This window comes from Prionailurus bengalensis, chromosome C2, assembly GCF_016509475.1.
Source record: "Prionailurus bengalensis isolate Pbe53 chromosome C2, Fcat_Pben_1.1_paternal_pri, whole genome shotgun sequence".
Taxonomy (NCBI): domain Eukaryota; kingdom Metazoa; phylum Chordata; class Mammalia; order Carnivora; family Felidae; genus Prionailurus; species Prionailurus bengalensis.
The window spans coordinates 127,131,010-127,156,860 of record NC_057350.1 but is presented as its reverse complement, the minus strand read 5'-3'; the positions used below and the strand labels follow the sequence as shown (position 1 = coordinate 127,156,860).

Genomic DNA, 25,851 nt, shown 5'->3' with positions numbered 1-25,851 from the left:
AGAGAGAGAGAGAGACACACACACACAGTTTGAAGCAGGCTCCAGGCTGCAAGCTGTCCATGTGGAGCCCATTGCTGGGCTTGAACCCACAAATGTGAGATCACGACCTGAGCCGAAGTGGGACACTTAACTGAGCCACCCAGGCTCCCTATTATGCAGATTTTTTATACTACAGGACTGTAAATGTGTTTTCTCTTATGATTTTCTTATTTTCCTATCATTTTCTTTCATCTAGCTTACTTTATTATAAGAATACCGTATATAATGCATATAACATACAACATATGTGTTAATCAACTGTTTATGTTATCAGTAAGGTTTCTTGTTCAGCAGAAGGCTATTAGTTGTTAAGTTTGGGGAAGCCAGAATACATGGGTTTTTGACTGTGACAGGGTCCCAACCCTTGCATTGTTCAAGGGTCAACTCTACTTACCCTCTTCTCTCCTCCAATGTTTCTTTTTTTTTTATTATTATTTTTTAAAATGTTTTTATTTATATTTGAGAAAGAGAAGACAGAGCATGAGTGGGGGAAGGGCGCAGAGAGTGGGAGGCATAGAATCCGAAGCAAGCTCCAGGCTCTGAGCTGTCAGGGCCTGATACGATCCGTGAGATCATAACCTGAGCCGAAGTCAGACACTTAACCAACTGAGCCACCGAGGTGCCCTGCATCCTCCAAAGTTTCTAATGAGAAATCTATTGGTGATCTTATTGAGGATCCCTTTTATGTGATCATTCACTTCTTCTGTTGCTTTCAAGATTCTCTCTTTTAATATTTTCATTTATAGTATGTCTCAGTATAGATTTCTTGCGTTTATCCTACTTGGAGTTTGTTGAGCTTCTTGGACGTTTAAATTCATGTCCGTTACCGAATTTGGGACATTTTCAGCCATTATTTCTTCTTTTTTTTTTTTTTTTTAATTTTTTTAATGTTTATTTCTGAGACAGAGAGAGACAGAGCATGAGTGGGGAAGGGGCAGAGAGAGAGAGGGAGACACAGAATCCGAAGCAGGCTCTAGGCTCCTAGCTGTCAGCACAGAGCCTGACGCGGGGCTTGAACTCACAAACCATGAGATCATGACCTGAGCCGAAGTCAGTCGCTCAACCGACTGAGCCACCCAGGCGCCCCAGCCATTATTTCTTCAAATAATCTCTTTTCCCCTTAGTGTCCCTCTTTGCCTTTTGGCACTCTCACAATGCATCTGTTGGTTCTTTTCCTGGTGTCCCACAGATCCTTTATTCTCTCATTTGTGTGTGTGTGTGTGTGTGTGTGTGTGTGTGTGTATGTGTGTCTGTTCGTGTGTGTGTTCCTCAGGCTTGCTAATTTCAATTGCCCTGTCTCCGTGCTCACTGATACTTTCTTTTACCTGTTCCAAATCTGTCTTTAAATCCCTTTGGTGAACTTTTCCTTTTTGTAATTGTACTTTCCAGCTGGAGAATTTCTTAGGTTTTCTATTTCTTTGGATACTATTATTTTGTTCACACATCATTTTCTTTACTTTCTTTAGTTAGTTAAGCATCTTTAAGATATTTGTTTAAAGTCTTTGTCTGGTGAGTTTGTCAGCTGGTCTTTCTCCAGGATGGTTACTATTGGTTTTTCCCTTTGAATGGATCATACTTACATGTTACTTTGTATCCCTTGTGATACATTGGTTGTTGAAAACTGTGTGAATTTAATAATGTGGTAAGTCTGAAAATCAGATCATCTCTTCCCCAGGGTTTCCTGGGTTTTTGTTTTTATTGTCATAAACTTTCTCTGTGCCAGGAACCACTTTGAAGTATAAACTTAAGCTTTCCTCAGGTCTTCACTGAGCTTGTGCCTTTTTCTGGATACATGTGGTGACTTTCTTAATACCCTTATTACTAGTTCTTTAGTGTCAGGCTCCTGAAAGGAGAAGGTTAAAAAAGACTCCAGCCCTGTAGATTAGATTTTCTTCAGCCTGAGGGAAAAGGGCTTACATAATTGGTGTGTGTGTGTGTGTGTGTGTGCGTGCGTGTGTGCGTGCGCGCACGTATATGCCTCTGTCAGCACCTCAAGTCATCAGAAGCATCGTTCAACTGTCAGAACACAGATCCCTGATATATGGATGACAGGATCCTTATTGCTCATTTTGACTCTTGAAAGCTGCTCTTGGAACTAATGTACAGCTACGTGGCATGGGCCTGGGGAGTGGAAGATGCTACTACTAGCCATTGCTGAGCTAGCTGAAATTAACCAAAGTTAATAGTCCAAGACTTCCTCTGGAAGTTTCAAGCCTTGGGGTAGTCTCCAAAATTGTAAAATAGTTCAATTAGACAGATTCTGCTAGTACAATTGTTGTCTAGGTGGAGAGACCAAATTTGGAGGGCTTCTTATGCCACCATCTTCCCAGAATCTTCTCATAACTTTACAAAAGGGAGTTTCATTATAGTTTCAGAGTTCTTAGTCTTTTTTCCCTTGTTTTTCAGATTATACTTCAAAATAAACACATATGAGACCTTTTACTTAGTTTTTAAGTCTAGATAGCAGATACATAAAAGAAGGAATTCTTGTTTTCTGATAATTTTTTTTTCCTAAGAAGAAAACCAAATGCTTCCAACTGGAAGCGGATAAGACTGGAAAGCAAGAGACACCTTAAGGAGGCAAATGCCTTCATTACTACTAAGGTGATGGTAGTGAGAATGGAGATAACATGGAATCATTTGAGTCCTATGAAGGAGGTAAAAAGGACAAGAATTGAGATGCAGGGATTGACTGAATAGGGTTTCATTAATCCAGATAACTAGATTGATAGTGTTACTGTTTACTGAATTATAGAGCACAGAAGCAGAAACTTTGTAGGGATAAATGTGAGGTGCCTACGGAGTAGATAAGTACTGTACTTTAGAAAGCATTTTCACACCTCGTTATTTTTTTTAATGTTTATTTATCTTGAGAGAGCATGCATGCAAGCGAGCACAAGCTGGTGAGGAGCGGGGAAAGAGGGAGAGAATCCCAAGCAGGCCCTGTGCTACCAGCACAGAGCCCAGCTTGGGGCTCCATTTTAACGACCATGAGATCATGACCTGAGCAGAAATCAAGAGTCAGATGCTCAACTGACTGAGCCACCCAGGCTCCACCACCCCTAGGAATTTTAAGTGATAGTGTACTGGTTCTCTGTAACTCTCTGGTAGGTCCTATTGCATGCATAAGCCAAAAGATAAAGATATAAGCCAATTTTAATAGTAAGACTTAAGTGGTAAAGCCCTGAAAATATTTTTGAATACAAATTACATAAGCACATGGAGAACATGAGGGAGAATTAGAATTAAGTATAGCAGTTAATGTGAAAATACTCATATTATGATTAATTGCATGTTAAATATGTCCTGAATTTCACGTTACATACAAGTTTTAGTATATGTTAGGAGAATATGGTTCCTAAATGTGATGGTATAATGTAAACCTTATTTGTACTATATAGCATGGGGAAATGATAGTTTCACTGTCCCCTGTGCTGTGTGTATTCTTTTGGAAATATGTACAACTTTGGAAACATGACTTGGAATGACACTTAAAAGAGATTTGGTAATTAAGAGTATATTAAAGAGTAAAGACTAGAATACCAAGGGGCTAAGATGATGAAAACATTAGAAAACACAATACAGATCTGGTTTTATTTAGTCCATATAATTTAAGGAGAAATTTAGTCAATAGTTTTGATATGATCATAGTTTTGATATAACTCAGGAGACTTTTTGATACAATCTGATTCAGTTCTCTCATTTTACCAATAAGAAAATGGAGTTTCAAGGAAGTTAATATGACATTCCTTGACTCATAATTAATGGCAAGGCAGTTTAATGGCAACTCTTGTTTGTTAAGCATGTTTTGTTTCTAGGAGCAGTAGAGCAGAGCTGAGACTAGAGCAAGGCAAGCAAGTTGCCTAGGGTACAAAGTTGAAGGAGGCAGTCACTTTCAGGTGCAGATCCTGGACTTGGAAGATCCTTATTTATCAAAGTAGTATTTGAATAGTCCTAGGACACAACTCCCAGCCCTGCAGATTAGGGATAGCCTGAGGAAGCTAGATGGCTCACTGATGGTGGAAGAGAATTAACCCTCAAGACCTAGGCCTTTGTATGTGGTAATCTAACAGTTTGCAAGTACCTGTGGAGTATTACTTCACTTAATGTGAGAGTGGTGTGGGGTTTTCTGTTCTCAGGCCTGGATTGGTTCCTATACTCCTTTTTTCTTTGAATCAGATCTCAGAGGCTGTAGTTTCTTTTGTTCTTTTAATAATTAAAAAAAAATGTTTATTTATTTTTGGGGCGCCTGGGTGGCTCGGTTGAGCATCCGACTTTGGCTCAGGTCATGATCTTATGGCTCATGGGTTCAAGCCGCGTGTCAGGCTCTGTGCTGACAGCTCAGAGCCTGGAGTCTCCAGCCTGCTTCAAATTCTGTGTCTCCCTCTCTCTGTCCCATCCCTGCTTGTGCTCTCTCTCTCTCAAAAATAAATAAACATTTAAAAGAATTTTTTTTAATGTTTATTTTTGAGAGAGCTAGAGAGTGCAAGTGGGAAGAACAGAGTGGGGGAGAGTGGGGACAGAGGATCTGGAGTAGGTTCTGCGCAGACACCAGCAAGCCTGACGTGGGGCCCAAACTCCTGAACTGCAAGATCATGACCTGAGCTGAAGTAGATACCTAACCAACATGCGCCCCCCCCCCCCCCAAGCTGTTTTCACCCAAAACCTCTTGGGGGTTCTGTCAACTTGGCTGGTGAGGTAGAAAATCTAGACATACCTCTCATTCCTTTTCTTTTACAGCCCACATAGCCAAATATGGAATCAATTTAGAGATAATAGTGACAAAGATGTAAGAGATTAACCTAAATCTACTTTTATTATCATGACCTTTGTTCTCTAGTTTCTGACTGCCATTTTATTTTTGAGGGTGCAGTCACCTAGTGGAGCTCCATTCCCCTTAGGTAAAGGACAGGTTTGTTTATGAGGGTCTTTCTCCCCAGCACTTAGAGGTTAGAGGCAGTCTAGACTGAATGAAATCACTACTTCGGTGTCTCAGGAAGATTATTTGTTTTTCGCAGAACCTCCACAGTTGATGGCACAAGTGAGTAGAAAAACCGTTCTCCAAATATTTAAAAAAAAAATTTTTTTTTAACGTTTATTTATTTTTGAGACAGAGAGAGACAGAGCATGAAAGGGGGGAGGGGCAGAGAGAGAAGGAGACACAGAATCGGAAGCAGGCTCCAGGCTCTGAGCCATCAGCCCAGAGCCTGACACGGGGCTCGAACTCATGGACTGCAAGATCGTGACCTGAGCTGAAGTCGGACGCTTAACCGACTGTGCCACCCAGGCGCCCCCATTCTCCAAATATTAGTGGCTCCCTTTTTGGCATTAACTTATGGGAAGAGAATAAAACCAGAATGCACGGCTTTTGTCTTAGAACTAGTGGGTATAAAGTTGTTATGCTGCTTCTCTGGATCTGTCTTTTTTATACTGGTACCTAGCTTGCCTCCTTAGGACCATTATACTTTTTGTTCTTAAGGCCTTTGGAGTTAAAGGCAGACCATTTGTTTTTATATTACACTTTAAAATTGGTGGAATCTGGAAACCAGAAGTGAAGACAGGTGGTTTTACTGGCTTAGTCAAAGGTGTATCTAAATGTATATAAACATTCGCAGTACATTAGACCCAGTTTACAAATGCAGTTGGCATAGTTTGTGATGCTCATGTGAGCAGAATAAGTTTAATGTAAGTCAGCATTACAGATGAAGTAGTATTGGCAAGAAATAGAACTTTTTCCACTAGCTTGTAAGCTCTTTCAGGACAGACTTATCTTTGTAAGCTGGATAGCTCATACTGTGTCTTGCACATAGTAGAGCCTTGAAAAGATAAATAATAGACAGGTGAAAGCTTGGTTAAATCAGGGGTTTGGTTGTTCATAAGATCCACATCGTTTTCAGTGTTAGTTTTTTTTTCTAGTTAGAGAATGATTTTATTGCGTGAGTACATAGTCAAATTTATGCAACCAGGGCAGAGGCTGTGGGTGAGTCGTATTTCCAATTGCGGGGAGAGGACTCCTTTGGTCTTATAATATATCAAGCCAACTAGTGAAGACAGCTCTCGATCAGAATCAGTGGGAATTTAACATCCTTTTCTGTTCCTCTCAAGATTCTTTCGAACAGCTTTCTGAATCAAATGGTCGAGATCCTCAGGAACATCAGGAGCAAGTCCTTTGGACTTCAGAATTCTCAAAATTTTATTGCTTGTCACAAAATGTACTTGTGCAACACCATATGAGTCTCTCTCAGGATTACACTGATTTATGAGGGAGTCAGGACCTTCTTGGCCAGTTTGTAGATCTGTTCCTTCACGTCGGCAGACATCAACTTCAGCCAGGTGGGGACGCTGTGGCGATAAGGCAGAGCCAACTGGGACAGGCCCTTTCTGGGAGCATGCATGCGAGCTATGAGGCAGCAATCAGGCAATGAAAGAGTCCAGTGTTAGCCTTCATTAAACCTGGTCCAGAGTGTTTACACGTAACACACACACAGAGTTGTTAAATTTGGGAATGTCTGTACTTGTTATTAGGGTTTTCTTAATCTCCATTTAGTTTATTTTATCCTTGCTTTTGCATTTTTCTTACTTCTGAAGTCTTTCTTACAGAGTGTGCCTTTTTTCCTTTAAATTTGACACTCTAGGGATGCCGGTCTGGCTCAGTTGAAAGCATGCATTCTTGATCTTGGGGTTGTGAGTCATGCCCCTCGCTGGGTGTAGAGATTATGTAAACAAACAAACTTCAAAAAACCAAATTTGATACTCTATTTTTTCTTTCAGTTCAGGTGCTCGTTATCGTATATTGGCCCTATTTGTTTGTTTTAACAGAAAAGTAATTTTGGTTTATGAAGTGAAATATCCAGGGATAGATTCTGGGTTGAGGAATAATTAGAATTGGGGGCTCAAAAAATAGAATCTAATCTCTGTGCACCTCTCAGCTTCATTGTCAGGTTCTGTATAGTGACATTTACTCTGCTTTCAGGTTTAAGTCTGTTGGGAAAAGAGAGAGTGCTTTCCCAGTAACCTATGTAGACATCCTAAGAAACTTTCTGAATGAACAACTTGTTTTAAGCCCATTCTTCACTAGTCACAGGAAATAAGGGGATTTAATATTCTGATTAGCTGTGCTTGATTGCATATACTACCCCTGGGTTGGAACTCCACCTAAAGAATGTCAAAATAGAATTGGTGGATGGGGGCAGGGATGGAGAGGATAGGGTCTCAGAAGGAAGCTGAAACACTACTATGAAAAGAAGAGAAAATGGATGCTCGTACAGCTTGAATGTCAGCTAGCTAGCTATTCACCATTTTGGTTGACTTAAGTTTGATTTTTAACGGATCAGTGAGGTTTTCTAATTTTTTCTTAATTATCAAAGTAATATATGAACATAGATGAAAATGTCAGACAGTGCTGGGGCACCTGGGTGGCTCAGTCGGTTAAGCATCTGACTTTGGCTCAGGTCATGATCTCTCATTCATGGGTTTGAGTCCCGTGTCGGTCTCTGTGCCGACAGCTCAGAGACTAGATAGAGCCTGCTTTGGATTCTGTGTCTCCCTCTCTCTGCTCCTCCCCCACCTTGCACTTCTCTCTCTCTCTCTCTCTCTCTCTCTCTCTCTCTCTCTCTCTCTTGAAAATGAGTAAACATTGGGGTGCCTGGGTGGCTCAGTCGGTTAAGTGTCCGACTTCAGCTCAGGTCATGATCTCACAGTTCGTGAGTTCGAGCCCCCCATCGGGTTCTGTGCTGATAGCCAAGAGCCTGGAGTCTGCTTCGGATTCTGCGTCCCCCTCTCTCTCTGCGCCACCCCTGTTTGCACTGTCTCTCACGGTCTTTCAAAAATGAATAAACATTAAAAAATTTTTTTAAATGAATAAATATAAAAAAAATTAAAATGTCAAATAGTGCTAAAAGGCCTAGTAACAAAAATAGCAGACCTTTGCTCTCCTTTTTCTACCCCCTTGCCTCAAGAAGTAATCACTTTAAAATTTTTTGAGCTCTTTTAGAAGCAACAGCGTAAAAAGTTGAAAGTGATGACTTCTTGAGACCAGCAGGAGGAAAAAGGAGGAGAACAAAGGACTGTTAACTTTTGTTAGAGGCCTTATAGTACTATTTGACATTTTAAACTATATTCATTTATTACTTTGATAAATAAAAAACATGTAATTGTTTTATCTCCTGATGGATTAATTTTAGACACCTACTGATTTTCTGTTAAGGTTAATGAGGTTATTTATTTATTTATTTAGCAATCTCTGTACCCAGCTAGGGCTCGAAATCACAATTTTGAGATCATGAGTCCCATGCTGTACCTACTGAGCCAGCCAGGTGCCCCCATTTATTTTCTTAACCTTTCTTAGCCTTATTGTCTTAGTTAAAATTGTATATTCATATTCGGGATTTTCATCATTATGACTATATAAAACACATACATATTGTTTATAGCTGACCCATCTGCTATGATTAAATTTTACTTCTTGTGTAATTTTTTTAATTTATAAGAAATTTATATGGTTTACATTTAAAATTTTCTTTGTTGTCTTTGAACTTATAGCTAAGCCCTCCCATATTCCAACAGTTCTATAAATAGCCTAATCTGTCAGATAATTTTACCAGTTTTTTTTCTTTTTTTGGAATCCTCCAATTTGGACTGTTTATTCTAGATCTGCTTCTGATCTTAATTTACTTTTGCTAGCATTTTGGAAATTCCTTTTGCCTTTATTCATTGCTTTTCCTGCTTCCTAGATTCTGTGTCTTCTTTTTTCTTGCTTTACTCCTTTGTTTTGCTGGAACACATTGTCTGGTTGTTTCCTAAGTCAGTGTAAATTGGAATTAAATTTTATGAGAATGGTTGTCTGAAAATGACTGTTATTCTTACACTTAATTTTACTTGGTAGTTTGGCTGTATAGGGGACTTATGATTTAAAGTGTATAGAATTTCAGTTTTGCAAGATCAAAATTGTTCTTGAGATGGATAGTGGTGATAATTGTGCAACATGATGAACGTACTTAATGCCACTGAACTGGACACTTAAAAATGGTTCAGATGATAAATTTTATGTGTATTGTATCAGTTAGCTAGGGCTGCCCTTCAGAGTATCACAAATTGGTGGCTTAACAGAAGTTTATTGTCTCAAAATTCTGGATGCTAGAGTCTAAGATCAAGTTGTCATCAGGATTGGTTTCTTCTGAGGGCCTCTCTCTGGCTTGTAGATGGTTGTCTTCTCTGTGTCTTCATATGGTCTTTGCATAGTGTGTGTCCTAATCAGCTCTTCTAAAAAAAATTTTTTTTTTTACATTTATTCATTTTTGGGAGACAGAGACAGAGCACAAGTGGGGGAGGGGCAGAGAGAGCGAGAGGGAGACACAGAATCCAAAGCGAACTCCAGGCTCCGAGCTGTCAGCACAGAGCCCGACGTGGGGCTGGAACTCACGAACCTTGAGATCATGACCTAAGCCAGAGTCGGACGAACCATGAGACCATGACCTAAGCCAGAGTCGGATGCCCAACCGACTGAGCCACCCAGGTGCCCTGGTAATCAGCTCTTCTTATAATGACACCAGTCCTACTGGATTAGGAGCTACCCTAATGACCTCGTTTTACCTTAATTACCTCTTTAAAGACCTTATCTCCAAATACAGTCACATTCTGAGGTACTAGAGGATAGGATTTCAGCATCTGAATTTTGGAGGGGAAAAAATTCAGCCCATCATATGTATCACAGTTTAAAAAATGCATATTAAAAACATGAGTATAGTTGATTATCAACCCATTTAGGTTTAATTGCCATGTAGTACAATAAGGATTAAATCAGTTAATGTGTTTACATTTGTTGTATTAATTATGCCAGTAAATTCTTCATTATGTTACTTTTTTTCATAATTGGTGATTTATACCACAATTACTTATCATTTAGTAATATTAGCAAGATTATTCCTTTTACTTTAGTGGTAATGTATAATGGTTTCTTCTTTAGATTATATAAAATGTAATATTCTTCAGAGTGTAAAATGGTGATATGTTCTTAAGGTGATCTTGATACAGCTTATAATTCAGAGTAATAAGTAAAATTTTGTGATAGCTGAGGGAGTAGTAAAGCATTAAATAAGTTGTTGAAAAATAGAATTACAGTTGATTATTTTGAGAACATGTTTTGCTTGATATACCTTTCTTTACTCTCAGGCCTTATTAGCTCAGTGTCCTGTTAGTCTGTAAAAACTACTTAGTAAATATTTGTTGAATTAATTTTGGTATGCACAGAACTATTGCCTGTGGGTTTTTTTTTTTTTGTTTGCTTCTATTGGGGATATGTTCAAAGTGATATTTGCAAAACTAAACAGAATAAGGTGGCATTTTATTTGACCTGTTTAAAAAGAAAAAGTCCTGATTTTTTTTTTTTTTTAAGAGCCTTTATTTCAGACTAGCCTGTAATCTTTTATTTTCCCCATGATGGGATTCTTACCTGTGTTGTTTCATTGTAAGAGTGTTTAACAATCAAAATTACTTGACAAGATAGCAGGGCTTAAAACATTGAATAGAATAAAATCATTTTATGAATTGCTTTGTCTTTTTGCATTACTTACAGCATATTGAAGTTAGGTATTTGGGGATTTTTTTTTCCCCCTTCATTGTTTACTGAAAGATCTGTAACCCAACCAAACTTCCGGAGTTAGTCACTTGGGTATTGTCACTCTGCTGATTTTTATCAGAAACAGGAAATTGTCAAGTTATGTGTTAAACTATAAGAGAGTCTAAAATTGCATTGGTATTAGCATGAGAGATTTCTTTTTAGAATTTTTTTCTATCACTTGCTAATTCCATACTTCTCAGAATGTAACAATTGCCTTGCCAAAAATGGTCATATTTATCATGGCCTATATACATAGCAAACTGTACTCTTCCTCATAGTTTACATATCACACACAATATGATTGGTAACATGATTTGACAGACTTAGTGTCATTAATATATAAATATACCCAATAAATGTATAAAATATAAAAGTAGGTGGGGGAAGAATATATTTTTAGGTGTTTGGCCTGATGTTATTATTACTATATTTAGATTAGCAATTCTCTAGAGGTTCCTAACATACCTTTTAAAGAGTCTACAAGACCAGACTATTTTCATTATACAGAGATGTTAATTTCCATTTTTACTCTGGAGATTCTAGAGGCTGTATGAATGCAATGATATTTTATAATAAAATGTCAGCATTTGAAGATCTGCAAAACTTAGTGAATGTATATTGCATGATGATACAGAATCATATGTGAATATAAACAAGTCCATTTAAAGTATCAGACTGAGCAGTGAATATTTTCTGCCAAATATTTTAGTTTACATTCAGGAAGATTCACACTTTTTTTAGAGTGTGGTTGAGATTTGACACAGTTATATAATCACTGCCACAATCTAAATACAGAACAGTTTTTCACCCCCTCATGCTTTTTTTTGTTAATATATTTAAAAAATTTTTTAACATTTATTTTTGAGAGACAGAGACAGAGACCGAACAGGGGAGGGGTAGAGAAAGAGGGAGACACAGAATCTGAAGCAGGCTCCAGGCTCTGAATTGTCAGCACAAAGCCTTGTTCAGTGCGGGGCCTGAACCCAGGAACCGTGAGATCATGACCTGAGCTGAAGTCAGAAGCTTAACCGACTGAGCCACCCAGGCGCCCCACCCCCTCACGCTTTGTAGTCCAGGATGTCATACGTAGCCTTTTGAGTCTGTTTCAAGGACATTGTATATGGTTAATCTATGTTTAACTTTTTAAGAAGCTGCCAAACTGTTACCCTTTAGGTGGCTATACTGTTTTGCATCCCCACAAGCGCAATGTGTGAGTTCCCATTGCTCTGCATCCTTATTGACACCTGGTACTGTTGTGTTTCCTCTCCTCTCCTCTCCTCTCCTCTCCTCTCCTCTCCTCTCCTCCCCTCCCCTCCCCTCCCCTCCCCTCCCCTCCCCTCCCCTCTCCCCCCCTCCCCTCTCCCCTCTCCCCTCTCCCCTCTCCTCCCACCCCCCCTCTCCTTCTGTATGTCCCCTCCTTCCCTTCCCCTCTCTTCCTTTCCTATTACCTCCCTTATCTTTTTAAGCCATTTAATTTGCTGTGTCATGATATCATTTTGTGGTTTTAATTTGCATTTCTGTAATGACTAATGATGCAGAGGATCTTCATATGAGTTTATATGTCATCCTTGTACACTATCCCCTCTTTCCAAAAGTTCACATTATGCCACTTAAAGACCTACATTAGTATGGTAATGACTTTCTGTAAAAGCGAAAATCCTCTTTGGATTTCTTTTGGTTGTCAAAAACAGGCGCTTAGTACGTGAGATATTCTTTAGTAAAAGCAAAATGGTGTGACTTGAACTTTCAGAAAGAAGGGGATACATTGTATGTCATTTTTGCTTGTGAAAAGTTTCATAGGAATGCTGTACTTTCAGGTAGTGGGGGAAACCTCTGTCTTCTTTGGTGAAGTATCTGTTCAAATATTTTCACCATTAAAAATGTTAAATTTTTAAATATTTTTGTCCATGGCTTTTCTGGGCACAGCCTGAGGCACAGTGCTCCTTAAGGAATAACATGCCAATGGCTCTACTGGCCTGGCCTCCATGACTTCGGGCTGGCAGTCTTCCAGCCTGTTGAAACCCAGGTAATGGCCTTCTTTTTTGAGTTGGGGGAGGTGGCCTTAATGATCTCTGAATCACCTTTTGGGTCCTTCTTCCCTTGTCTTGAAGAGTATCTCACATTTGCAGTGGCATATCTGTATGTTGCATCCTATTAAATCTAAGAACACTGACAGTCTTTTTTCATCTTTGTCTCCTTCCAGTTCATATTGGCTATTTCCTGCTGGGGTGGCTGGTTGAATCCCATGTTCACACCTTTACAAATCCCTATCAAAGAATCTCTTGCCACACTCGTAGTGTTCTGTTCTGAATGTGTTTTCTCTCTCTCGCTCGTTCTCTTCTTCTTTTTTTTTTTTTTTTTTTGGCAGTACAGCAGACTGAGAATTTCTACCTTTTAAATTAACTTCCCTTTTGATTAACAGTTATATCTTTAAGATATTTTTCTTCTCATGTTTTACTGTAAGCACTCAAGTGAAACCAAGCCACAGTTTCAACACTTTGCATAGAAATGGCCTCAGTCACATAGCCAGTTTCATCCTCACAAGTTCTACCCTTCCACAAAACACTAGGATGTGAATACAGTTCAGCCAAGCGCCTTACCATCTTCTAACAGAGATCTCCTTTCCTCCAGTTTCCAATAACTTTTACCTTATTTCTGTCTGAGATGTTACAGATTGGCCTTTACTGTTGTTAAAAAAACAAATTCGACTGGGTAAATGTAAAGATCTTACTGACTTTATTTGATGATGCATGAATTGGGCAGCATCTCATCTAGCAGATAGAAAGGAACTCCAAAGAGCTGTACAAAATTAAAGCCTTTTATTGGTAGAGAAAGGCAGGAAAAGGACGTTTCTAGCAAAGAGGCCACCTTCCTGTGGAGGATGGAAGGGTGCTGGGTAGGGTGGAGGATGGAAGGGTACCTCACTGGTGCTGACCAGGTAATTTCAGATCGACTGGTTAAAGGTTACATTTCTGGGAGAGACTGAAACTGCAATTATGCTAGGTATTGAGTCTTAGTTTTCTGACAAGGGGCTTAGTATGAGGGACTCCATTTTTGGTCTATTGTCTCCCTTTTTTTTTTTTTTTTTTTTTAATGTTTATTCTTTTTTGAGAGACAGAGACAGAGCATGAGCTGGGAAGGGGCAGAGGGAGGGAGACACAGAATCCGAAGCAGGCTCTAGGCTCTGAGCTGTCAGCACAGAGCTCGACGCAGGGCTTGAACACATGAACTGCGAGATCATAACCTGAGCTCAACCAACTGAGCCACCCAGGTGCCCCCGTTGTCTCTTTTTTAACACTGTATTTCAGTCAACATTCTGTTCATGACCACTTAGGGATTCTCTTAAAAGGATTGAGGCTTTCCCTACATGTCTCCCACTTCTGAGCCTTCAGAAGAATTTACCCTCAATGGTCTCTTCATGGCAATGTAGAATTTTTCTAGCCTGTACTTCCAGTTTCTGTCCATTATCCAGTTTGAAAGCCACTCCCACATCTTTAAGTATTTGTTACAGCTGTACCCTCAATTCTTGGTACCAGTTTCTGTATCATTATGTTTGGGCTGATAATAACAAAATACGGTAGGCCGGGTGGCTTATAAACAGCAGAAACTTACTGCTTGCAGGTCTGGAAGCTGGAAGTCTGAGATCAGGGTGCCAGCATGGTCAGGTGAGTCCCTCCTCCTTGTTGCAAGCTTCTTGTATCCTCACATGGTAGAAGGGGTTAGGGAGTTGTATTGGATTTCTTTTATAAAAGTACTAATCCCATTCGTGAGAGCTCTATCCTTAGGGCCTAATCACCTCCCAAAGGCCCTGCTTCATAGTAACTATCACCTTATGGAGGTTAAGATTTCAACATTAATTTTGGGGAGACACAAACATTCAGACCATAGCAACAGTATTTCATTATGTTTTTAGTTTTAGGTTTCTTTCATTTATGTTTCATTACATGGGTAATTTGTCTTTTTGGTCATTCTTGCTAGAGAGTTAATCAATTTTGTTGATGTTTTCAGAGAACATCTTTTGGTTTCAATGGTTTTTCTCTAGTTTCTATTACAGTCTCACTGATTTCTGGTCTTTATTATGTCTTTTTGTTTCCTCTGGGTTTAACATGCTCTTTTTCTAGTTTTTTAAGGCAGAAACTTACATTATTGATTTGGGACTTGTTTTCTAACATTTTATTAATGACAATACTATAACTTTCTTTGTAAGTACTTTATTAGCTGCACCAAAAAAATTTTTATATGTTGTGTTTTGTTTTTAGTTCAAAATATTTACTAATTTCCTTTGAGTTTTCCTCTTTGATAACATGAATTGTTTAGAAGTGTAGTATTTAATTTCCAAATACTTAGAGATTTTCCAGTTATCTTTCTGTCACTGGTTTCTAGTTTAATTCTGTCATGGTCATAGAATGTATGCTGTACAATATCAATTCTTTTTACAATCATTAAGGTTTATTTTAGTGTCCAGAATATGATCTGTCTTGGTGAATATTCCATGTGCCCTTGAAAAGATGTTTATGTTGCTGTTAAGTATAGTGTTATGTAAGTCAGTTAGATTCTCTTTGTTGATGATATTGTTTAAATCTTTTTTTTTTTTTTTTTGCTGCTTTTATTATACATGTTCCGTGAATTACTGAGAGTAGTTGTAGTTTCCAAGAATAGTGGATTTGTTTACTTCTTTCAGTTTTAATAATTTTTGCTTTATGTATTTTGCAATTCTGTTAAGTATATATACATTTAAAATTGTTGTGTCATTTTGGTGAATTGACCTTTTTCTCATTATCTCTTGTTTCTATACCCAGTAATTTTTCTTGTTCAGAAATCTACTTTGTCAGATATTTATATAGCAGCTTTACCTTTCTTTTGATTCCTGTTTGCATGATCTTTTACTTTTATGCTATCATGTTTAAAATGGGGTTCTAATAGTCTTTTATTAATTGAATCTAACTACCTCTCTGTCTTTTAATTAGTGTAAGACCATTTAGTGTAATTATTGATATATTTGTGTTTAATTATTTGTTTACTGTGGAGGTTTTTCTTGTCTTCTTTTGGATTATTTGAATTCTTTCTTAGTATCCATTTTATTGTATCTATTGGTTTTTGGTTATATCTTTGTCCAATTTTTTTAGTGATTGCCCTAAAGATTATAATATTCTATGTATACTTGACTTTTCATATTATATCTAGAATTTATATTTTACCACTTCAAATAGAACATAAGACCTCACTGGATGATGGGTATTGAGGAGGGCACCCTTTGGGATGAGCACTGGGTGTTGTATGGAAACCAATTTGACAATAAATTTTATATATTGAAAAAAAAAAAAATAAAATAAAAAGCAAAATGTTCCCTGGGGGGGGGGGGGGAAAAAAAGACCATAAGACCTTACAACCAAATAGGTCCCGTTGCCCTTCCCACTTTATATAATAATTATCATATGAATTATACATATGAACCCCCATGATGGTATTATAATATTCCTTCTCAAGAGCCATGCATGTTTTAAAGAATTTAGAAGATAAAAAATAATCTTACTATATTCACCCACGTATTTACTTAAAAAAATTTTTTTTAATGTTTATTTTTAACAGAGAGAGAGAGAGAGAGAGAGAGACAGAGCATGAGTGGGGGAGGGACAGAGAGAGAGAGGGAGACACAGAATCTGAAACAAGCTCCAGGCTCCAAGCTGTCAGCACAGAGCCCAATGTGGGACTTGAACTCACGGACAGCGAGGTCATGATCTGAGCCAAAGACGGATGCTCAACTGACTGAGCCACCCAGGTGCTCCTATTTTTTTTTTTTTAAGTTTATTTATTTATTTTGAGAGAGCACATGTGAGCAGGGGAGGGGCAGAAAGAGAATCCCACACAGGCTCTGCATTGTCAGCACAGAGCCTGACACAGGGCTGGATCTCATGAACTGTGAGCTCATGCCCTGAGCCGAAATTAATGAGAGTTAGTGCCCAAGCCAACTTCAGGTGCCCCACGAAAGGCCTCTAATTGAGAAACAGCCTCTTCTCCAGTGAAACATTTAGTTTGGTAAATGTGGTTTGTGAATTTACTCCCTGTTTTCACATTATATTCAATTTATATGATTTGAACTAAGCTTGGCTAAAAGAGATCAAGAGAGAAATGGCTGTTAAAATAGTGCAAATGTTTCTACCCATTCTACTCTTAGTTTATGCCTCAGGGTACACATGAGATAGGAAGCATTACTTTGCTTTTTCAGTTGGCCTCACTAGCTATCCCGATGTTTTGTCATATTTAAAGATACATCGTTTTTCCTACTGTCTGGATTCTAAATTCAAATTAACTCTTACCTAACTGAAGAAATGATCTTCAGAGGAAATTTAACTTATTAGTGTTTTTTTTTGTTTGTTTTTGTCTGTTTTCTTTTTTTGTTTTTGTTTTATTTTGCTTTATGTTATAATTATTTAGGTGTTAGTTGTGGTTCTACTATAAAGCAAATTTACTTCATACCCTTATTTCTCTTACATTTCTTTTTCTGTCATACTTTTCCCAATTTTCCTCACCCCTACTTTGTATTTTGGCTGCCAGTTCCTATTAGGTAGTTTTCCATTAGTTTTATCTTTTATAGTACATTAAAAAATAAATAAATAAAGTAGGAGTGCCTGGGTGGGTCAGTTGGTTGAGCCTCTGACTTTGGTTCAGGTCATAATCTCACGGCTTGAGAGTTTGAGCCCCACATCAGGCTTGCTGCTGTCAGCACAGAGCCTGTTTTGGATCCTCTGTCCCCATGTCTCTCTGCCCCTCCCCCGCTTGCACTCTCTCCTTTAAAAATAAATAAAACATGAAAAAATAAAGTAATATGTATTCAAACCACACAGATCTGTGGCGTACGGACTAAGTTTTACCCACCTTACCACTCACTGATTGAGGCTATCACTTTTACAGCTTGCAATATATCCTCCCAGAACTTTTGTTTTTTGTTTATTTTTGAGAGAGAGAGAGGAAGAGAGAGAGCACACAGGCTCATGAGCAGGGGAGGGGCAGAGAGAGGGGACGTAGGATCTGGAACAGGCTCTAAACTGACAGCAGAGAGCCCGATGTAGGGCTCAAATTTATAAACAGCGAGATTCATGACCTGAGCCAAAATGCTCAACTGACTAAGGGCATCCAGGCCTCCCCCTCCCAGAACTTTTTAATGCCTATACAAACATCTGTAATTGGAATTTTTTTCAAAGTAGATTATAATCCTCTTATTTTGGAATTTGCATTTTTACTTAATATTTATTGGCCATTTTACCATACCAGTACTTTATAATTTAGACACTCTTGGTGTGCATTTCTTTTTTTTTTTTTAAGGTTTTATTTTATTTTATTTTTTTAATTTTTTAAAATGTTTTTATATATTTTTGAGAGCGTGAGTGGGGGAGGGGCAGAGAGAGAGGGAGACAGAATCTGAAGCAGGCTCCAGACTCAGACCTGTCAACACCACCCCACGTGGGGCTCGAACTCAAGGACTGTGAGATCATGACCTGAGCCGAAGTCAGATACCCAACCAACTGAGCCAGCCAGGCTCCCCTAAAGATTTTATCCTTAAGCAATCTCTACACATAACGTGAGGCTCAAATTTACAATTCCAGGATCCAGAGTTGCATGCTTTTCTGACTGAGCCAGCCAGGTGCCCCTTGGTGTACATTTCATTCCTTATTTTTCATAGCAGTGAAACAGCAAACATTCTACATAACTTTAAATACTTGCATTATTTTTTCCTGTAGTATGTAGTTGCTGATTCAAAGAAATGTGCATTTAAAATTTTGACAATTATTGTGAAGTTTTTCTTGAAAACTTTTGTACCTAAAATGTAATAACCAAGTTAAAAAGATACATGACTGGAAAGATTTATGTCAAAGATAAAGGGCAGATATTCCTGCTATATCCAGTTGGTGTTCTAACCACACAGAAGCATATATTCTGTCTTTCCTGTTAGGGTCTGTGTATTAGCGTAATCATAAATGTTCTTAGTAAAACATTCACAGTTTCCTAAAGCAGGTTGAGCTAGCAAATCATCATTTTGGAGATAGTAGATCTGGGCAGTGATCATCAATGGCTGATAAAACCATTAGGTGAAGGTTTGATGGGGAGCTTGATGATAGGTGAATCAGTTTGATATTATGAATCCACCATTCATTTTAAACATCAACCAGATATAGGGTGCCTCCAGTTTTATGCCAATAAGTACACATGAGTATCTCTGAAGTATTCCTACAAAAACAATAATAGAACCTGGGGTGGGTCAGGGGAGTAAAGCCTCTAGATAAAATTACCAATTTATAGGAGATAGGGAAGATAAAGGAACACCATGAGGATGCACCTCAGTCAAATCCACAATGTGGGAAGTGCTCTAGAACAAATGAAGCCAGCTTCTTCAACAAATAAATGGCATGGAAATAGTGGGGAAAGAGAATTGTGTTATATAGATTAAGGAGATTTAAAACATTAACCAAAGTGCAGTATACAGACTTAGTTTAGATCCTGGTTCAAACCAACTATAAATTTTTTTTTTTATATAAAATACACTTAGCAAAACTGAATGAAATGAAAGAATTGTTGGAGGTGCTTTTAAACTTAATAAAGAAGCACTTATATTTTTAACGGCACAAGTGTTAAAAAAATGTTGATAGCTGAATTTCAATATAGTTTATTGTATTTGCAATCTTCTGTATTTTTATGCATTTAAAACCTTATTCTGAGTAAGAGTAATAGGTTTTACTAGACTTAACTTTCTTTTTGCTATGGGGTGAAGGCCCATGGCAGAAAAGGTAAAAGCCCCTTGATTAGTTGCTAATTTTCATGGGGTATGTGTTATCTCTTAGTACTTATAGGTGAGATCATAGGATTTCCACACTCCCACCAAAAATTGGGGGGATAAATAAACCACAAAGGCAGAATATTGATAATTGAAGTTGGGTGATAGGTGGGGGGTTCGTTATACTATTCCTTACTATGTATGTGTTGAAAATGTCCATAATTAAAAGATACAACCTTTATATCAATTTTTAGTTACAATTCCAGTAAGTAGTAGAAGGCATATTTTGTACATTCGGGGGAGCTTTGAATAAACTTGGGCTATTTTCTGTTACTCTGATAGGTAAAGACTAATGCCTCAATTTTAGTTTTCATTTCTTTATATGAGGACATTCAAGTGGATCTTTTACAGTACTTTTTGACTCCTTTCTTTTCCATAATTGCTTTTTTGTTCTTTGCCAATTAAAAAAAATTGTTTATTTTTGAGAGAGAGAGAGACAGAGTATGAGTGGTGAAGGAGCAGGGGCAGAGAGAGAGAGGGAAACACAGAATCCAAAGTAGGCTTCAGGCTCTGTGCTGACAGCTCAGAGCCTGACGCGGGGCTCGAACTCACAAACTGTGAGATCATGACCTGAGCTGAAGTCAGATGCTTAACCAACTGAGCCACCCAGGTGCCCCTGTTCTTTGCCAGTTTTTAAACTTAGTTTCTTAACTTTGTTTTTTGATGTTGGTGGTAGGTAGAATAAAGGCTCCTGAAAGATGTACACATTCTAATGTCCAGAACCTGCGAATATGTCACCTTATATAGTTAAAGAGACTTTGCATATGTTAAGGATTTTGAGATGGGGAGATTATTTTGGATTACCTTTATGGGGCCACTGTAAATTATAAAGGTCTTTATGAGAGGGAGGCAGAAAGGTTAAAGTGAGCAAAATAGATGTGAGGATCACACTAAAGATCAGAGTGGTGCAGTCATGAGCCAAGGAATGCAGGCAGCTTCTAGAAGCTGGAAATGGCAAGGAGTACATTTTCCCCTGCAGCCACCAGAAAGAACACAACTCTGCTGACACTTTGATTTTAGCTCATAAGACCCATTTCATACTTCTGACCTCCAGAGCTGTAAGGTAATTTAAGTCACTAAGTTTATGATAATCTGTTACAGCAGCAGTAGGTACTGTCCTTTGCTGTAAAAAAGTTTAAATTTCGTTTTGTAGTTTCTAATACTGGAATCATGGTAATAAAAGACTTCCTTACATCAGGAGTGTGAAAATATTATTTCTATATTTTTTGTTTTGCTTTTTTATCTCTAATCAATGTATTTTATTTTTAACTTTTAATTTTGAGATAATTATAGATCCATATGCAGTCATAAGAAATCTTACAACTTACTGAGAGATCCAGTGTCTCCTTTACTTAGTTTCTCCCAATGGTGACATCTGGCAAAAGTATAGTACAGTATAACATTCAAGATATGAATATTTATATAGTCAAGATACACATTTTCATCACAAGAATCCCTGATGTTGCTCTTTTAAAACCACCCCACTTCCCTCCCAATTCCCATTCCCTTCTTAACCCTAGGCAATCATTAATCTCTTCACCATTGCTATAGATTTGTCATTTCAAGAATATCCTATAAGTGGAGTTACACAGTGTGTAACTTTGGGATTGGTGTTTTTTGGGTTTTGGTTTTTGTTAATTTGGGGGTTTTTTTGGTCACTCAGCATAATTCCCTGGAGTTACATTCAGGTTATTGCATATATCAGTTATTTTTTTCCCCTTTTTATTGCTGAATTATATTCCATGGTATGGAATGTACCACAGTTTATTTAACCATTCTCTTGTTGAAGGACATCTGAGTGGTTTACCATTTGGGGCTATTACAAATAAAGTTGTTTTGTATTTAGGTAAAAGTTTTTGTGTGAATGTAAGACTTCATTTCTTTGGGATAAATGCCCTGGAGTATAGTTGCTTGGTTGTGTGGCAGTTGCATGTTTTATTTTACAAGAAGCTGCCAAGCTGTTTTTCAGAGCATCTATATCATTTAACATATTCTCATCAGCAGTGTATGAGTGATTCAGTTTCAACATATCTTTATCAACATTTGGTATTGTTACTGTTCTAATTTAGCCATTCTGGTAGGTGTGTGTGACATTTCAATGTGGTTTTAATTTGCATTTTCTTAAGAGCTAATGATGATGAACATCTTTTTATGTCCTTATTTGCCATCTATATATCTTCTTCAGTGAATGTCTCTTCATGTCTTTTGTTCATTTTCTACCTCTGTTTTTCTATTATTGAGTTTTTCCTTCTATGGATCTTGCTTGTGGTGTCAAGTCTAAAAACTCTTTGCCTAGCTCTGTATCCTGATATATTTTTCTTAAAATTTCATAGTTTTACATCTAAGGTTGTCATTCATTTTGAGTTAGTGTTTGTATAAAATGTGAGATTAGGTGTTGTACTTTTTTGCCAGGGGTTGGGTGGTGGCTATTAATGTTCTTTTGCTTTAGCAACATTTGTTGAGAAAACCCCATTCCGCAGCCAGTGAATTACTTTTTATACCTGATCAAAATCCAGCTGGGCATATTTGTTATGGGTCTGTTTCTGGGCTCTCTTTTCCATTGTTATACGTGTCTATTTCTTTGCTGATATTATACAACTTGACTATTATATCTATATAATAAGTTTCCCCAAATCATTTTATATTGACTTAAAGAAATGTTTTAGCTTATTATAGTTATTTTGCCCTTCCATCCAAATTATAGAATAATACTGTGTATATAAGCAAAAAAATTTTGCTGGGACTTTGATAAGAATAATGTAAACCTGTGTATCAATTTGGGGAAAATTAGTGTCCTTACTCTGTGTCTTCCATTTCAAAAACACTTTTAGATTTTCTTTAATTTCTTTCATCTGCATTTTGTAGTTTTCAACATATAGTCTCCTTCATGTTTTATTAGCTTTGTACCGCTTTCATTTTTTCCCATTTTTAGTAATTATAAATGGTATCACATTAAAAAAAAATTTTTTTTAATGTTTATTTTTGAGACAGAGACAGAGCATGAATGGGGCAGGGTCAGAGAGAGAGAGGGGGAGACAGAATCTGAAGCAGGCTTCAGGCTCTGAGCTGTCAGCACAGAGCCCAACGCGGGGCTCAAACTCACAGACCGTGAGATCATGACCTGAGCCGAAATCTGAAGCTCAACTGACTGAGCCACCCAGGCGCCCCAATGGTATTGCATTTTTAATTTTGGTGTCCATGTGTTCCTTCATAGAATATAGAAATACAGTTGATTTTTGCATGTTGATCTCGTGTCCTTGGACCTTGCTGAATTCACTAGTTAGTACTGGGATGGAGTTTTTTTGTTTTTGTTTTTTTGGGGTTTTTTGGGTAGCTTTCTTAGAATCTGTGTTATCAGTCATGTCCTCTGCAGATAAGGAGAGTTTTATTTCTTCTTTTCTGATCTGTGTGTTGTTTATATCCTTTACTTGCCTTGCTGAACTGGCTAAAACTTGCAACACTTTGTTGAATAAGAGTAGTGAGAGTGGATATCTTTACCTTGTTCTTGATTGTAGGAGGAAGATATCTGTCTTTAACCATTAAGTATGTTGTTAGCTGTAGGTTTTTTGTAGATCCCATATATCAAGTTGAGGAAGTTCCCTTCTATTTCTGTTTTTCTGAGAACTTTTATCATGGGTATTGAATTTGTCAGATGCTTTTTCTGCATTGAGTAATATACTCATATGATTTTTCTTGGCTTGTTAATGTGAATTATACTGTTTAATATTTGAATATTGAACCAGCTTTGTATCCCTGGAAAAAAACCCTACTGGATCATGGCATATTAATTCTTTTTATATACTGCTGAATTCCACTTGCTTATATATTTTTTAAGGATATTTGCATCTATATTAATGAGGGATATTGGTTGGTCATTTTTTCATACTGTTGTTGTCTAGTTTTGACATCAGGGTAATACCAACTTCAAAGATAAATTGGGAAATATTTCTCTCTCTACTATTTCCTAGAAGAGATAATGTAGAACTGGTGTAAGTTTTTTAAATAATTGGTAGATTTCTTGAGTGAAGTCATCTGGACCTGAAGATTTCTTTTGGGGGGTAAAGTTTTTATATTATGAATTTAATTTCCTGAATAGTTATGGGGCTACTCAAATTATATAGTTCATAATGAGTGTGTTTTGATAATTTGTATTTTTTGAAGAATTGGTCCATTTCCTCTAAGTTGTCAAATTTATGTGTGTGGAGTGTTTATAGAATTCCCTTATTTATTATCCTTTTGATGGGAAGGAATGACTTTGATTAACCCAAATACAGCTTTGAAGCTAGAGTCAGTCCTCCCCAATTGCATGGCTAAAACAATAATAGTGAGGTGACAATTAGAAGGATAATTGAGATATTGTGAGGAAATGAGAAAGTTCTGGGTATACAACCTACAGCGCCATCACACCAAATCTTAAATTTAATAAAATATCATTTGCCGGTTTTATATGATTACTCTTCTAAGTAAATTTTAAACTTGGTTTGTCACATTTCAAAATAAATTCCACTGGGACCTACAATTAAATTTCATTAAATTTATAGATTAATTATAAGGGTGTGTGTATGTGTGTGTGTGCGCGCGCGTGCGCACATGCAGGTTCCCACAGGGAAGGAATCAGAGTCAGTGCTTAAGTATGCCCAAAAAAAAAAAAAAATCCTCTGCTTTTTATTGCCTCAGAAAATTTATCACTCATTGCTGTATATTTTGCATCATGTGCTAGTAATTATTTAGACTTGGTTGTAACTTATTTGGAAGTGAAGTAATTTCATACAGAAAAGTTGCAGGAATACAAGTTGATTTTTCTGATTTCTCCCTGTTCATTGTTTTTTTAATACTACATCATCCTCTTATTTTAGCATTATTAGTTATTTCACTGCTTTACATACTTGAGTCATTCTTTCCAAAGAATATATGGTAGGTTTTGAGGCCTTGCATTGCCCCCCAAAAAGTATCTACCTTAAAAACACAAAACTATCTACACTTGAATGCTAGTGAATGTTGAATTCTAGATTAAAATGCATTTCTTTGAGAACATTGAACAACTTGCTTCATTGTTGAGAAAGGAGAATGCTATTCAATATCCAAACCCAAAAGCTGAATTTATTTGCTTGCTAAGCCAGAGATAGCTTTTTATGTATGATGATCTCTCTGAAGAAAGTAGGGAGCTGAACTAGTAAGTTCAAGAGTGAGTTAGACTTGTAAATTTCCTTTCTTTTTTCTGAAAGAGTTTGTGTACATTGGAATTACAATTCCTTGTATTTTAATAGAACTTGCCTATAAAACTGTGTGGTTTTAATGAACATCAGGATGTTCATTATGGGAAGGTTTCTTAATGACTAAGATTGAATGCTAGTACCTTTTTAGTTTTTATTTTTCTATAAATTTGCACATTTTAGTTTTCAGATTTATTAATAAAGTTGCTTATAGTATTGCCAGGTGTTTTGAATGTCTGAAGCATCCATAATTAGGACTCCCTTTTCATTCTTGGTATTTGGGTATGTTTTTCCTTTATTCATTTATCAGTCTTGCCAAACTATGTCCATTTTTAGTCATGGCAAAGAACTACCTTTGTATTCTATTGAGCCTTTCTCCTACATCATTGTTTTCTGTTTCATTAAATTCTACTTTTATTTGTATTACTTCATTTTTTCTACTTTATATTTTACTTTTCTAACTGCTTAAGACAGATGCTCAGTTCATTAATTTAAAGTTTTCCAGGGGCGCCTGGGTGGCGCAGTCGGTTAAGCGTCCGACTTCAGCCAGGTCACGATCTCACGGTCGGTGAGTTCGAGCCCCGCGTCAGGCTCTGGGCTGATGGCTCGGAGCCTGGAGCCTGTTTCCGATTCTGTGTCTCCCTCTCTCTCTGCCCCTCCCCCGTTCATGCTCTGTCTCTCTCTGTCCCAAAAATAAAAAACGTTGAAAAAAAAAATTTAAAGTTTTCTGATTTTTCTGATGTAACTATTTACAACTAGGATTTCTCTATATATAGTCCTTTTGCTGCATCCCACAGATTGGCTATATAGTCTTTTTATTACTTTACTTCTCTAAATATTTTCACAATTCTATTATAATTTCTTCTTTGACTCATAAAGTTTTAGAAGTTTCCAAACAGGAGGTTTTTATTTTTTATTTATTATTTTTTTAGCTTTATTTATTTTATTTTTTTCAATATATGAAATTTATTGTCAAATTGGTTTCCATACAACACCCAGTGCTCATCCCAAAAGGTGCCCTCCTCAATACCCATCACCCACCCTCCCCACCCTCCCACCCCCCATCAACCCTCAGTTTGTTCTCAGTTTTTAACAGTCTCTTATGCTTTGGCTCTCTCCCACTCTAACTTCTTTTTTTTTTTTTTCCTTCC

General features: G+C 37.3%; 1 protein-coding gene and 1 pseudogene across 4 annotated transcripts in view; one reads left to right on the top strand and one right to left on the bottom strand.

Annotated features, from left to right (window-relative positions):
* NCK1 (NCK adaptor protein 1) overlaps positions 1-25,851 on the top strand; it is an 85,892-nt gene that overhangs the window by 38,465 nt on the left and 21,576 nt on the right. The window lies entirely within an intron of this gene.
* Positions 5,955-6,437, bottom strand: LOC122491953 (annotated as a pseudogene).